Below are 13,698 nucleotides of genomic sequence, written 5' to 3'. Positions count from 1 at the left end.
GCATCAAGATTGAATCCACTTTCACTCTACAACTTTTTTCTCCCTTTATTATGTCAATGATTTTTTCTTTCCCTAATCTTGTATTGGATTGTTGCCTTCTTCCACTATTGTTGGTCTTGTTGCCATGTTAGTGTTGACTCATTTTCTATAAAGAGTTGGGCATCTTCATATAATGGCAAGTAAACTAGCGCTTTCTCAACTGCTTTACTAGTACTACTTTCAGTGGTCACTCTTCAAACAACTCCCTTTAGTGCCAGGGTACAATGACTGTTGGAAAGGAGTGCTTCACAAGTATGGTACCTGTGGGACAAAACGGACACTCATGGCAAGCAAACATTAGCTCTTACAAATATAACTTCACAATATGATCAAGCAACAACAAGGGCATCTAATGAGAGAAGTTGCGGAATTTTTACAGAGAGGGGTGACTGACTGGCTATGGGAACTGTGCAATCGCAGCAGTCAATGTGGAAGCTTGATGACTAAAACTGTGCAATGCACAGTTCAGTCTGGGCTAGGGCCTACGAGGGACTACACATAACGTAGTTTCAATGGCTAGGCTAGGACACTGGCTCTTGGAATTGCATGATACGTAGTTGGATCCAGGCCAAGACAAGATCTGCACAATTCCACAAGCCAAGGGAGAGGCCTTGAGCTCCCATATTGCACAATGCATGCAGTCAAGTGTGAGATCCAGAAAGGGGAGCCCATATCTACCCATGTGGAGTGTGAAAATAAGAAAATCTAAAGGATGATGTGAGGATGAGTCCAGATATGAATAAATGTAGATGTATGTAGGTGAAAAAAGTGCATCAATTGATTAAATTGAAGGAATACAAATCATGTGAAGGGAGTTTCCACAATGATGACCGTTGATGCAAAAATGGGAAAACTCATGCGACACTTGGGAAAGGCAATCTATAACTTGAACAACACTTCTATAAGCTAAAACAAGTTAAAACACCAGCAGTCATTCAAAAAAATGAGTGAAACAACACTCTCACAAGCTAAAAAAACAAAATCAACAAAAAAGCAGCAAAAGGCGATAAAAGCAAAACTCACCCTGAAAAGCAATGACAATGCTCTGAAGGCTACTTGATCTCCTAGGGAAGATAGAGCTTGATGATTGAATATATAAGTGAGCTCTAGAGGCATCTATTACATAGAGTTGAGCAAAAATGGAGTTCATGTTGCATATGCTTGAGATCAAGGACAATAATGACACTTGGAAGAAACTTCTAAATATGGCAACATGTCACCTTCAAGAAACTAATAATAGATCCCCACTTCCTAGGGATGATTTTCCTCTTAGCTTCTTTCTTTTTAGGAAAACTGCCATGCACTGCTCGGAAATATTGTGCAGTTCCGGGAAGGACCCAGCAACTCTCTGGTTCATGCACCAAGCAATTTGTAAGCATGGTATGTTCTGTGCAATTTGTAGGTTCAGTGACCCTGGGCTGCCTCTCAAGCTCTATGCAATTTCCCAGCTGAAGATAAGCTATCATCTGGTTCTATGCAATTATGAAGTTGAAGGCTCACTTGCTGGCTTGGACTACTCTACGCAGTTTCCCAACTAAAGACAAGTTGTCAGCTAGGTTTCCACAATTTTGCAGTTGAACCTCACTTGTTGGCTTGGACTACTCTATGAAGCTTCTTAGCTAAAGGCAAGCTGCTAGCAAGGTCTATGCAATTCTAGATCCGAAGCTCACTGTTGGGTTGCACTGCTAATTTCCTGAGAGCAAGGTTGGTTTCCCTCAAGGATTGCGCAGATCATCAAGGCAATGCTAGAACTGGTTTGCAACCAAGTAAAGATGTCATCTTGTGGTCAAACAACAAAGAAAGTAAGAAAACACAAGCTATAAAGCGAAAGATACTCAAATGAAAGTACAAGTACCTAGGTCAGTTCGAGACAAGCTACTGAGATTTTGGTAGGGAGGCTCCAAAACGAAGTGAAGGAAAAACTTTGGAGGGTGGTTGTAGCCACTACAACATTGGTAACATAGTGGAAGAACTCCATCTCTCTGTATGGACCTTGTCTTGTGTAAAGCAAGTCTAACTCTTCTGGAAGTATTGTTTGATTCTTTGATCACCATGGTTCCTTCACTAGCTTAAGTTAAAGATATAGTCCCTACCATTCTCTCGATCGGTCAGCACACATACCAAGCCAAGTCAGCTAAGTTGTTTCGATTGAGGATGAGGGGTCACTTCAGGAACACAAGCATCACTCCACTGCCAATTTGCCTAGATAGTACCCCGACAGAGTTACTTGCTTCACCTCCCTGTGTAGGAATCCTTTCTCTTCTTTTGCCTTTATTTATTATTATTATTATTATTATTATTACTTTCATTTTTCAAAGAACTGTGCCTAGGCACTTATTTATTTCATGAGGCGAAAGAGGGATCCCAACTTATTGAGAGCAGAAGAGGTTGTCCCTTTATAGAAGGATGTTATATATACCTTTGACATACTTGTTAAGGTTATCCCCCTCACCTTACTCTACTTGACAGAGTTAACAAGGATTAACAAAAAATAGGAAACCGATTAGAGTAGGTGGTACTAGTTAAACTACAAGCATTGTGAATTCACCAAGACTCGCTCTGACAAGAACATATTTTCCATCAGGGTATCATCAAATAAAAGAATGCAAGATCTTCATGAGGAGATGGAATAGACATATAACCAAATGTTGATAGTTGTACAAGACCTCTTGTATTTCACCCTACTTGTATCAAGAAGCCAAACATATTTTCATGGGAAGCTAATCCTACAGGTACATAACAAACAAATAAACAAGAAAGAAAAGGACCAAAGTAAAATGAAAGCAAAGCGAGTAAGCAAAGGAAAAACATGAAATAAAAAGCAAACAAGAAAGAAAACACTACTTCTACTCCTAAGCTAAACAATGCACGGGCCTACTTACATGAAGTGATATTTCCAATGCAGCCACTAGCACATTGGTTGGCCCATGTAGGTGAAGGCATGATTGACAAGAAAGATATTCAGGTAAACCAACAAATGAGAAAGATAAAACAATGAAAACCAACATGCTCAAATTTCAAATGCATCCACAGAAAAGAAAAGAGTAAAAGCACAAGATAGACATTCTATGAACGTACCATGGTGTGGCATCACATTGTGTGTAGATGAAAAACACACAACCTCTTTTGATCTTGACAAACGAGCAAACATGCAGAAAGAAGAAAACTTTTGTTTCACAACATGACTTGCTAGATATGAATCCTCGAATGCAAGAGCGATAGGATCATGAGATTTTGGTGGAGGATCTGAAATCTGTAGACTAGATTGATTTTCAATGCAAATAAGAGAGCGATTAGGAGCTTGGGGTGTTTTAATATATTTCTGATCAGAAGTGGAGTTGTCCTCAGGGCTGCGAGAACCTGACATAACCATGAGCTCGAGATGAATTGTCTTGACAACTTGAGGGGTTTCCACTTCATGAGCAGATGTTTCATCAAATACTAGTGGCTTAGAAAGATCAACAACAAGTGAATCAGCATCGTGAACGAATGAGCGAGTGAAGAGATCAAGACAACCATGACTATAAAATTCAATATGTACATCGGCATCCTCATGATCTGACGAATCATACAGAGGGGTTGATGAGAAACATAATTTTTCACCCTCTGAATTTCTGGAAAGAAAAGATGACATATTGGGTGGATTCGAAAAGAAATATTTGTCCTCACCGCAATCAAATGACAAACTGACATCATGTGTGCCATGTGAATGATCGGACAGAAAAACATCCGGGAATGAATTTTCACAAGAAAAATCATAAAATGGAAGAATCACAAAAGATGTCAGGACGGAAGGAGGTCATCCTTCACCGCGACTTCTTCTTTAGATTCCCATACATACTCATAAAAAATGACAGCGCGGGTTGGCTTTTCAACACCAACTTCGTCAACAACTTGATCCTAGTGAATAATAGATGTGGAATATGGAATGGATGAACACAACACAGTACAATCACGAGGATCAAAGGAACTAGAGGACGGAGGTTGAGAAGACAAGACCACGTGACAACCATTAGGGTTGTAGTCCAGATCTACGTAGATATCTAGAGTACGTGAGGTGGGAGGAGGTGACAGTTCAACAGATGGGTTCGCAACATCTCCCACCTCGTCCTGTGGAGCTAGAACTGTTTGATGAGAAGAGTATGTTAGGTCACTTGTGACAGAAACCTTGTCCATCTTAGATTTGGAAGCTCTAACACCGAGGTATGCTAGGAGGGGTTCGAATGATTCCAAATCATGTGTATTTTCATATACGTGAAGAAGATACTTAAACCTTTCTTTGAGAAATTTCCAATAAATTTCATCTTCTGAGATTTGAAAAGTGAGATTACAGAAGCTGTCCCAAAATTGCACAATAGATTCATGAGGTTCTTTCCTAGTGATTTCAAAAAAAAATTATTAAGTGATTTATGGTCATAATGATAGAAAGCATGGATTAACTCTATGATCATGTGATTAAACGAGTGAATAGACGTTGCAGGCAATGTGTGACACCATTGCTCAACATGCCCTTCGAACATGTAAGTGAACATCCCACAGGCAATGTAATCTGAGAGGACTTCATTCTTGTCATAGAACACTGAGAAGGAAAATCCATGTCCTAGCAGGGCTACTCAGCCTTCACCATTGTACTTGATTTGTGACAGTCGTCGATGACATCCTCCAACACTTCTAAATCATGTGCATGAGAAAAACATGATAGAGTTGAGATTGTAATGTAAGTCATGAATGAGGTGCAAAGATTCAAAACATAAGTTGAGGGCTCAACTTTTCATCTGGCCCTCCTTCTAGCGCTAGAAATGTTGATGATGATGGACCCACCAACATGTCAAGGGATCTCCTCGGTAAGAAGTTCCAACTAGACCTTAGATCGTTTGGAGTAGGAGTCCTAGTAGTTTGTAGTAAAGTAGTTCCTTGACCTCGGTAGCATGCAGAGGTAAGTATGATAACTTTGTTGGAAGCAAGTGTGTGACCTTGCAGTGAGTCAAGTGAGATGCATGGGGGTTCTAACACACAGAGGTGAAAAGGAAGTGTGTACCTTAGAAAATTGTAATAGTATGCAACTTGAAAGGCACACGCGAGAAGAATGACATCACAGGTTGGAAGCGGAGTAGTCCAAAATCCAAAGTCATGGGTTAATACAATAACATGTCTCCAACAATATCGATACAATTTCATACAAAATATTTCATACACAAATGCGTAAGTTAAATAAAATACATTGCTAAAGTAACCAGAATAGTCGAACTACAATAACAACATATGCATGAAAACGTGTTGGCTCAGTTATATTATTAATTGAAAGTTCCATCCATACATACACCATTGACAGCCACTAGCCTGGATAGTGGAACATTATAGTTAACACCGCCTACTCCTCCAAAGAGATGTACTCACACTACGTTGTAGAGAACCCAAGGCTCGTTACAATACTCGCCAAGCCTTCTCTAAGCAATGCCTAACCAAAATATTGGCTCCCAAAATTATGTTCTATGAGTTATGAGGTTATATTTATAACAAAGGGTAGGGTGACCCCTGACATTCCCCTTTGACTCTTTGACTACCCTCAACTTCAACTTGGGTAGAGATCGATCTAGTTGGTCTTAGTGATGTCTGGCTGTGGAGGTGGAATCACCACAGTTGAGGGTTGAGGTGGTTTGGCCTCTAGAACCCTTGGTCTGGTTTTATCTTGGTTTATTCCATGAGATCCCATATTCATGCTTGGAATATGGTGCAATGGTGATTGGCTAAAAGAGAGATTTGGTTTATCCCAAGCTCTAGTCGGGTGCTATGTGGAAGTCCCTAGCATGGTTGGTCTTTTCATATGTTAATATGAGACATTTTACTATTATGATATATGATTATTTGTAGTTATTATATTTTTTATATTATGGTTGAGTTTTCATGGTTTCTATGATGGTTATTTTCTAGTTATATACTAGTTATATGATGTGTATTATCTATGGCTCATGTCATGAATTGTTTAGTTATTGGCTAGTTTATGAATATATGAACTAATAATAGTTGTTGTAGCTATGTGGAGAGGGAATAGAGCCTTCTTGGTGATTCTTAGACGAATCTCATATTATTGTGATCATATATACATTCATGACCTGTAGCTTACTTGTTTTCCATGTGTTCGACGAAATGTCTAGTGTGTTCCAGGAAGTCTAGGTCAAGGTTCTGAATTGAGTTTCAATGTTGATATTTTTCCTCATGTCAATAATGATTTTGGAAAGTCTCAGGCAATTCTAGGCAGTGTTCTGGAGGTTGGTCTATAGAAGTGGCTCAGATCACAGGACCGCACCCTATGAACTAGAGATTTTTGGCTATAACCACATTGAAGTAGTATCATGTGTGCGGTTGGAGCTCTATAACTGTAATATTTTTATTTTATTCATGTAGATGAGGCTTAATATGTGAGAAAAGAAGCCCGAACTTAGGGTTTGTTCACCCGGGGTGGTCCTTTGGTCCCTTAGTGTCTTGTAGCCCTAAGTGATGTTTGTGAGAAGTCAGCTGTCAGCACCACTTTCATAAGCTAAAGCTTGGAGGTCTAGTCATGTCATAGTAACTCTTCATCTCATGTTTACCCTGATATTCTGGTAAAAATGAGTAAATGTGGCAGGGGTTCGTTATAGGGTGGTATCAGAGCTTCCAGGTTCAAACACTTAAACTAGATGGGCAAAACGTGTTTTTCGTGCATGCATGTTAGATGTCTATGTGTTTTTTATGCATGCATTGTGATAGTCATTTTTGCGGTTGTGTCATCATGTAGAGGTTGATCATGTTGATGTTGAGAGGATTGATATTTTGATTTCATTATATATAGATATGTCATGATAATATAGACTAACTTTTCAGATGAGATAGACTCCCCTAAACCACTGAGGTATGTTTGATTATGTTTATATTTGGTTATCTAACATGCTTTGTTTGCAGGAAGTAGAAGACCAAAGATGAAAAGAAAAATGGTGGGTTACAGTTCACATGAATCTCCTTATAGATCATATGAGTAGTGCAGAGATACGTACTCTCCTAACATAGCAGATATTTTTAGAAGTTTAAAGCTAAATATTAGGAGTTGAAAAGTAGATAATAACAAAATCATTCAGCCAAAGGAAAAAATTGTTAGGGCATAGGAAAAACAATCATAAGTCAATGTAGTGATTCTTCATATTTTATCATATTTTCAAAGATAGGTGTTAGGTACAATATAGGATATAGGAATGGACCAGCATTTAATGTCAGTCCGGGGACCATGGACTTCGAGGCCCGGCAATATAAATTCCAAAGAAAGCCCCTAGCAACCTACAAATCAAATTCTAGTCTAACTTGCACATCAATCTCTTTATAGATTCCTGCAATTAATGATCAATTCAAATCCTGCACTCAAAAGAATTCATTAGGAACAAACCCTTGGCTATTACTACACCAATATTGTAGATGAAATCATTTGAAAAAATACCTGAGCTATCAATTAACTACAAAGTAAAACTCTAATTGTTGATAATAAAAAAGTGAACCCTAACTAGTGGAACTCTGAATTCTAGTTCTATGTAAACCTTCAAACCAAAAAAAACTACAAACCTAAGAAACCAATTCCTATATCAATTTCTCTATGATAAAATTTAAACTCAGTACAAATACCAATTCCAACTCAATATTCCAAGATGTATCTCTTGTCAAAAACTTATGCATATATTAAAATCAATTTCAACAAAAATATGAATGTTGTGCTACATGAAGTTGCCTCCAGTAGAAGAACACAAGATATGGAAAATAACCATGATACCTCAAATCCAAAAAAAATAATGTAATAGGAGAAAAATAAATTATGTGAACACTCTGCATAATTAATTTAACATAATGGTATAATACTTCCTATTCAAATTTGAGGTTCATCCTCTGTATGCACTTTTGGAACAAATATCAAATTTGTAAACATTTCAATAGCTCGAGGATAAACTGGATTTCCACCAAATTGATTTCAACACTTTTGTTTTCCTTTGAAAGAATTTACATTGTAAATATACTTCTTGTGCAAGGAATGAAATCATGTTCTTCTTTCAAAATAACTCCCTTTAGATCAAATATACATAAAATACAAATCAATTTGAAATAAAATAATGAATTCACAATACAATCAAACCCGCACTTACTTTTTTGTAATCAATTTTTTTAAATAAAGATAGAGGCATACAATTACTTTATGAATTAAATGTAAATTTCATGGAATAATGTGAGAATTCGAATCCTTGGGGACTTAACATAGATTTTGGTAAAAGGTCTTAAATAATTAGTTAAAATTCCTTTGTTCCATGAATTCCAATAAGACATAAGAGCTTACAACGATTTTAACCACTTGTGAATTCAACTTCCAAATGTATACTCCATATTTGCAAAAATACAAAAGCACATTTAGCAGTAGAATATAAAATGTAATGAGTAGATCCAAAATATATGTAAGCAAATAAAATGAAAAAGGGAGGCAACCAGCTTGTTAAAATTTGAGCTACAATAATGACCCTTGGATCTGAAATAAACAGGGTTCTATCTCAACAAGGAAAGTCTCTAAATCTCAAGTAATTTGTCATCATTTTTAACGAAAGTTTTCATAACTTTGAGGACCCATTCAATGACGCATTCCAAACCATATAAAAAATCAGAATTATAAGGGAAAAGTTCATGGAATAGATCGTTGGTTTATTTATTCATGTGGAGTCATGTTGTAACTTCCTAGGTGCACAATTAAATCATCAATCAGTGGCCAAAGATAATAATGTTAAAGAACCAATTCAACTCAAAAGTATCCCAAATATACTTCAGAGGGTACTCAATATTACAATGAAATCAACGCTCTAATGTAATCAATATACGATATAGGAATGGACCAACATTTAATTTCAGTCTGGGAACCATGGACTTCAAGGTGCAACACTGGAAATGCCAGAGAGAGCCCCTAGAAACTTCCAAATCAAATTCTAGTCTAACGTGCACATCAATCTCTTTATAGATTCCTACAATAGAAAATTTTTCCATGACCACAAATACACAATCATTACCATGGTTGGTAGAAGGGAGGCCCGACAAATATTCCATCGAGATGGACTCCCATGGTTGGCTAGGAGTAAGTAGAGAAGGCTATCGACCTTGCTTCTTGATTGTTAGCTTGGCGATGGCATGGGTAGTGCAAGATCTAATATATTTTCCAACGTCCTATCAAAGTTATCTTCAACATAAATATTTATGTAGTTCAGCCACAGGTTTATGCACATGAAAGTGTCCCGTGACTCGATTGTAGTGCACCTCCCAAATCATCTTGGCACACTCGCTTGAAGGAACACAAAGGTGGCCCAAGCAGCATAATAATGCATTCTGGGGGTGGAAATATGGAACTTTCTTGCCATCCACTAGGATCCGGTATGTGGTGGAAAACTGTGGATAATTCTCGTACAGTTGCGACCATTTGGAGTTCTTGTGGCCACAAGAGTTGAGAACAGTAGTCAGTGCTGTAACTGGGGGCCAACTGAGGTAAACTGAAACATGATTGGTGTTTCCCTTCTTGTATTTAATGTTCAAGTGTAATTACTGCAGATATGTAGACCAGTTATGATGTCAATCATTCTGCAACTTCCCTTATGTCTAGATAAACTGAAGAGATAGGTGATCTGTGTGGATGACCATATCCTTCCCCAAAATTTAATGTTTCCATTCTTGGCACACATGCACGATGGAATAGATCTATTTATCATGGGTGAAGTATTTCTAAATTGTATTGGAAATTGTCTCACTGTGATAGGCCATGGATGCCCTTGCTTGGTGAAAACTAAACTAATAGCATACTCGGAAGCATCTGTCTCAATTTCAAATGGTTGTTGTAGGGATGGCAACGTGAGTACAGGTGCACAGTAGAGGTGGTGCTTTAGCTCAATGAATGTCTTCTGTTGAGACTTGGACCAAAAAAAAATTCTTTCACTCCACCCTTGGTAACCTGACTCAAGGGCCAAGTGATATGGAAGAATCCCAACGTGAACCTCAGATAAAAATTGGCAAGGCCCAAAAAGCTACGAAGCTCTATTAGAGTGGATAGGGTTGGTCAATCCCAAATGACTTGGATCTTAGCTAGATCCACATGCATCCCTTGTTCATCAATGATGTAGCCTAGGTATTGGACCTAGGTCATGCCAAAGGTGCATTTCTCCAATTTGGCTCATAGTTTGTGTTACTAGAGGGTTTAAAGAAGTTTTCGAATGTGTTGCAAGTTCTCTTCCCAACTCTTGTTGAAGATGAGGATACCGCCCAGATATATTGTAACAACCCTGGTCAAAATCCATGTAATAAAAGTTAGTAATGGAAAAATAATAATCACGGTTGATGGGAAACCTATTTGAAGTTGAATGTTGGGCAAGACATCCTAGTGTGGGTGTTAATTTGGTTATTAATGGCTAAGGAAAATCGCAAAGGCAATTTCTAAGGCTTTGGAAAGGCAAAACGGCATTTTTGGCACATTTATTTATGAAAATAATAGAAATTAGGAGAAAAGGGAGGTGAAAGGTCCACATGTTGTATGTGAGGAGGAAAATGAAGGAAAATAATGGAAAATGAAGAAAATAGAGGCCTCATTCATAAAAAGGATTTTGAGGATCAGTATACAGACTTTTTAATTTAGTTTTGGAGATTTCTCATTATTCTCTCTCTCTCGTCCTCATTGGATACTTAGAATTTTCTTGGAGCACTCTTGGAGGGTATGGCACACTTGGATTTTTGGAGCAAGAAGGCAAAGGAAGAGCAGGAAAGCATAAGAGAACATCGAGATCATCATCTACAGCAGGTTTTTCTTGCAGGTACCGAGTTTCATGTATGTTTTCCTCACTAGTTTTGTCATGCATGGCATATGCATGTGGTTTATTCGTAATGATCTGTCATTGGCATGGAGGATGGTTGGGATTGACAGTGGAATTGCCTAGCCTTTCCATTTCCTAGATAGTAATGGTGATTCTGGATTTATTTCCTCATTTTGTTTTGGTTGGTTCTCGTGTTTCCTTAGCTTGGGTTGAGTTACTAGTCCTGGAAGCCCTAGTTGGACAAATTATTTGGAAGCCCTATAACAACTTGGGTTTAGTTACTAGTCCTAGAATCCTTGGTTGGACAAACACTTTGGAGCCCTAGAAGGCTTGGATAGAGAACAATCTGATGATGGTTTTGTGATGTCCAACCATGAGGTGGAATCATTGTTTGATGGGTTGAGGTGGATGGCCTCTGGAAGACTTGGATGGTTTTAGATTGATGTGTTCTATGAGATCCCACATTCATGCTTGGAATATGGCACGGGGGTGAATGGTTGAATGGAGATTTTGCTTGGTCATTCTATGGTCGGGTGGAACGTGGAAGTCCCATCCCGGGTTTGGATTTTGCATCATCAATATGAGGTTATTTCTCCTTGTATTTCTATGAGTATTATACTGGTTTATGTGTGGATTATGTGGTTGTGATTTCCTTAGTACTTTTTTTGCTATCATGTTGGTCCTGCATATCTTTTATGAAAGTAGCTATATATGGCTCTCATCATGTTTCTATTTGTAAATGAATGAACAATGTATCCTTGACCTAATGGATGAAATGGCAGTTAATGTGTTGAGGCATCAATTCTTCTTAGCGATTCTCAACCAAGTATGAGACCCCTATGCTCAGATTTGTTATTTACACTTATAGATTACATATTCGTGATGTGTTTGACGAAATGCCTATCATGGCTAGTAGGGGTCCAATCAAGGTTTTATTCAAGTATCTGCATTTGTATTGTCATTTCCCTGTTATCTTACTGCTATGAAGGTCTCACTCAATTCTAGGCAGTGATCTGGTCTCTGGACCTAAAAAAGTGGCTCAAATGCTCGGGACACTAGCACAACACTGAGCACAATAGTCCCTGGATGTTGGCATGCCTTATCATGAGAGCGTCCAGAGCCTCCTGGATGCTGGCAAGCCTATAGCATGGGAGTGTTCAGGGGTCAAGTGGTCCAAAATCTCATGGGACCCAAAGGCTGGTTGGCAAAAAGTTTGGGAGAGTTCCTGGGGGTCTTAATGTTGATGTTGAAGGTCTGTATGTTGTGTTTCTGTTGGTTCCACTTCCTTAACATAAATTAGGAGGTCGAAACATATCGTAGTGGCCTCTCGTTGCATGTTTACCCCTGTTGGACAGTTACTTAGGTAGATGTGCGAGGAGGGGGTTACAGAGTGGTATCAGAGCATGGTTCACCCCTTGGACTGGATGGGCTAGGTGTTTTTTTCATGAATTTATGTCAGTTGCATGTGTGTCTCTTATGCTTGTATTCCATGTGCTTCTTTCATTTGCATGGTGTTGATCATGGTTGTAGTGATGTCTCCATGTGGAAGTTGATGGTGTTGTTGTGGAATGCATCGTTATGAGTGTATGATTGGTTACATGTTGTTATATGTTGCTTACATGTATAGTCCTTGTATTCTTGTTACATGTTGCTACCCTTTGTTATAAGTATTGTTCATTTATACTTGATTATATGTGTTTATGCATGTGTGTGGACCATGGTTATGCTTGCGTGTTGTCTGCATGTAAGCTGGTGTATCGTCTACATTTATGGCTATGCATTGTGCACGTACATTGGTATGGTTGATGTCGTCATGCATGAGGTCATAGTATGTGTGGTTGACACGGTCATGCATCAGTGACTAGACTTTATCTAGAATGATGGTTGCATGGTTATAATAATGCTTATGTGTTATGTTTATATATATTTTCGTGATTATGTTATGCATGTATCAGGTTGATTTGTTGATCTTGTAGACGAGGTATCCTCCCTGAACTATAATAAGGTAATTTGGTTTATTGTGATTTGTTTAGATGACATGATATGCCTTACAGGAAGAAATATTAAATGGCTAGCAAGATGGTAGACTACAAACACTCTCCCTATGAATCAGAGGAGCGGTATCGTGTTGGGAGTTCTTCCGATGTGGTAGATACACTAAGGAGCTTAAAGGAAGAAATAAATACATGTAAGGCAGATAATGACAAAATGATACAAGCACATGAGAAGCTATAAAAGGTAAATGCAGTGATACTTCAAATTTTCCAGATTTGCAGCAACAAGAACCGTCGCAGATCAACAATGAGCAGGAGGAAAAAAATAATGGGGCATATGGCAGTAGGTTGCATGGTGGTCATAGGTCGAATAGAGATGACACGATCAAAGATGGAAGATTGTTGGAAACTCTAGATAGGAGAGGGGATAGACACAGGTACCATTCTAGTTCTGGTTATGACAGGCATGATGATCAATATCATTATCATCCTTACAGGAGGAGCGATTAGGGGTATTTTCCGAACGAGTTTAAGAAAGAAAAGCCACCTACATTTGATGGAGAGGTGAAGAAATTGTAGAATTCAGAGGCATGGTTGCTTGGTATGAGGAAGTTCTTCAGGTTGCATGATTATTTAGATAATATGAAAGCCGGAGTAGCTACATTCAATCTCAAAGGTAAAGGATACATTTGGTGGGAAGATGTGGTGTTAGAGGTATACATGAGGAAGAATTGACTTGGAGTAAGTTTGAGCAGCTATTCAACAAGAAGTATCTATCAGAGAGATACTTTGATGACAGGGCAAAATAATTCTATGAGCTA

The sequence above is a fragment of the Pinus tabuliformis genome, chromosome 3_1, assembly GCF_031772625.1.
Source record: "Pinus tabuliformis cultivar Carrire ecotype Pingquan chromosome 3_1, CPIR1, whole genome shotgun sequence".
NCBI classification, from domain to species: domain Eukaryota; kingdom Viridiplantae; phylum Streptophyta; class Pinopsida; order Pinales; family Pinaceae; genus Pinus; species Pinus tabuliformis.
Note: the sequence above shows the minus strand (reverse complement) of the source record.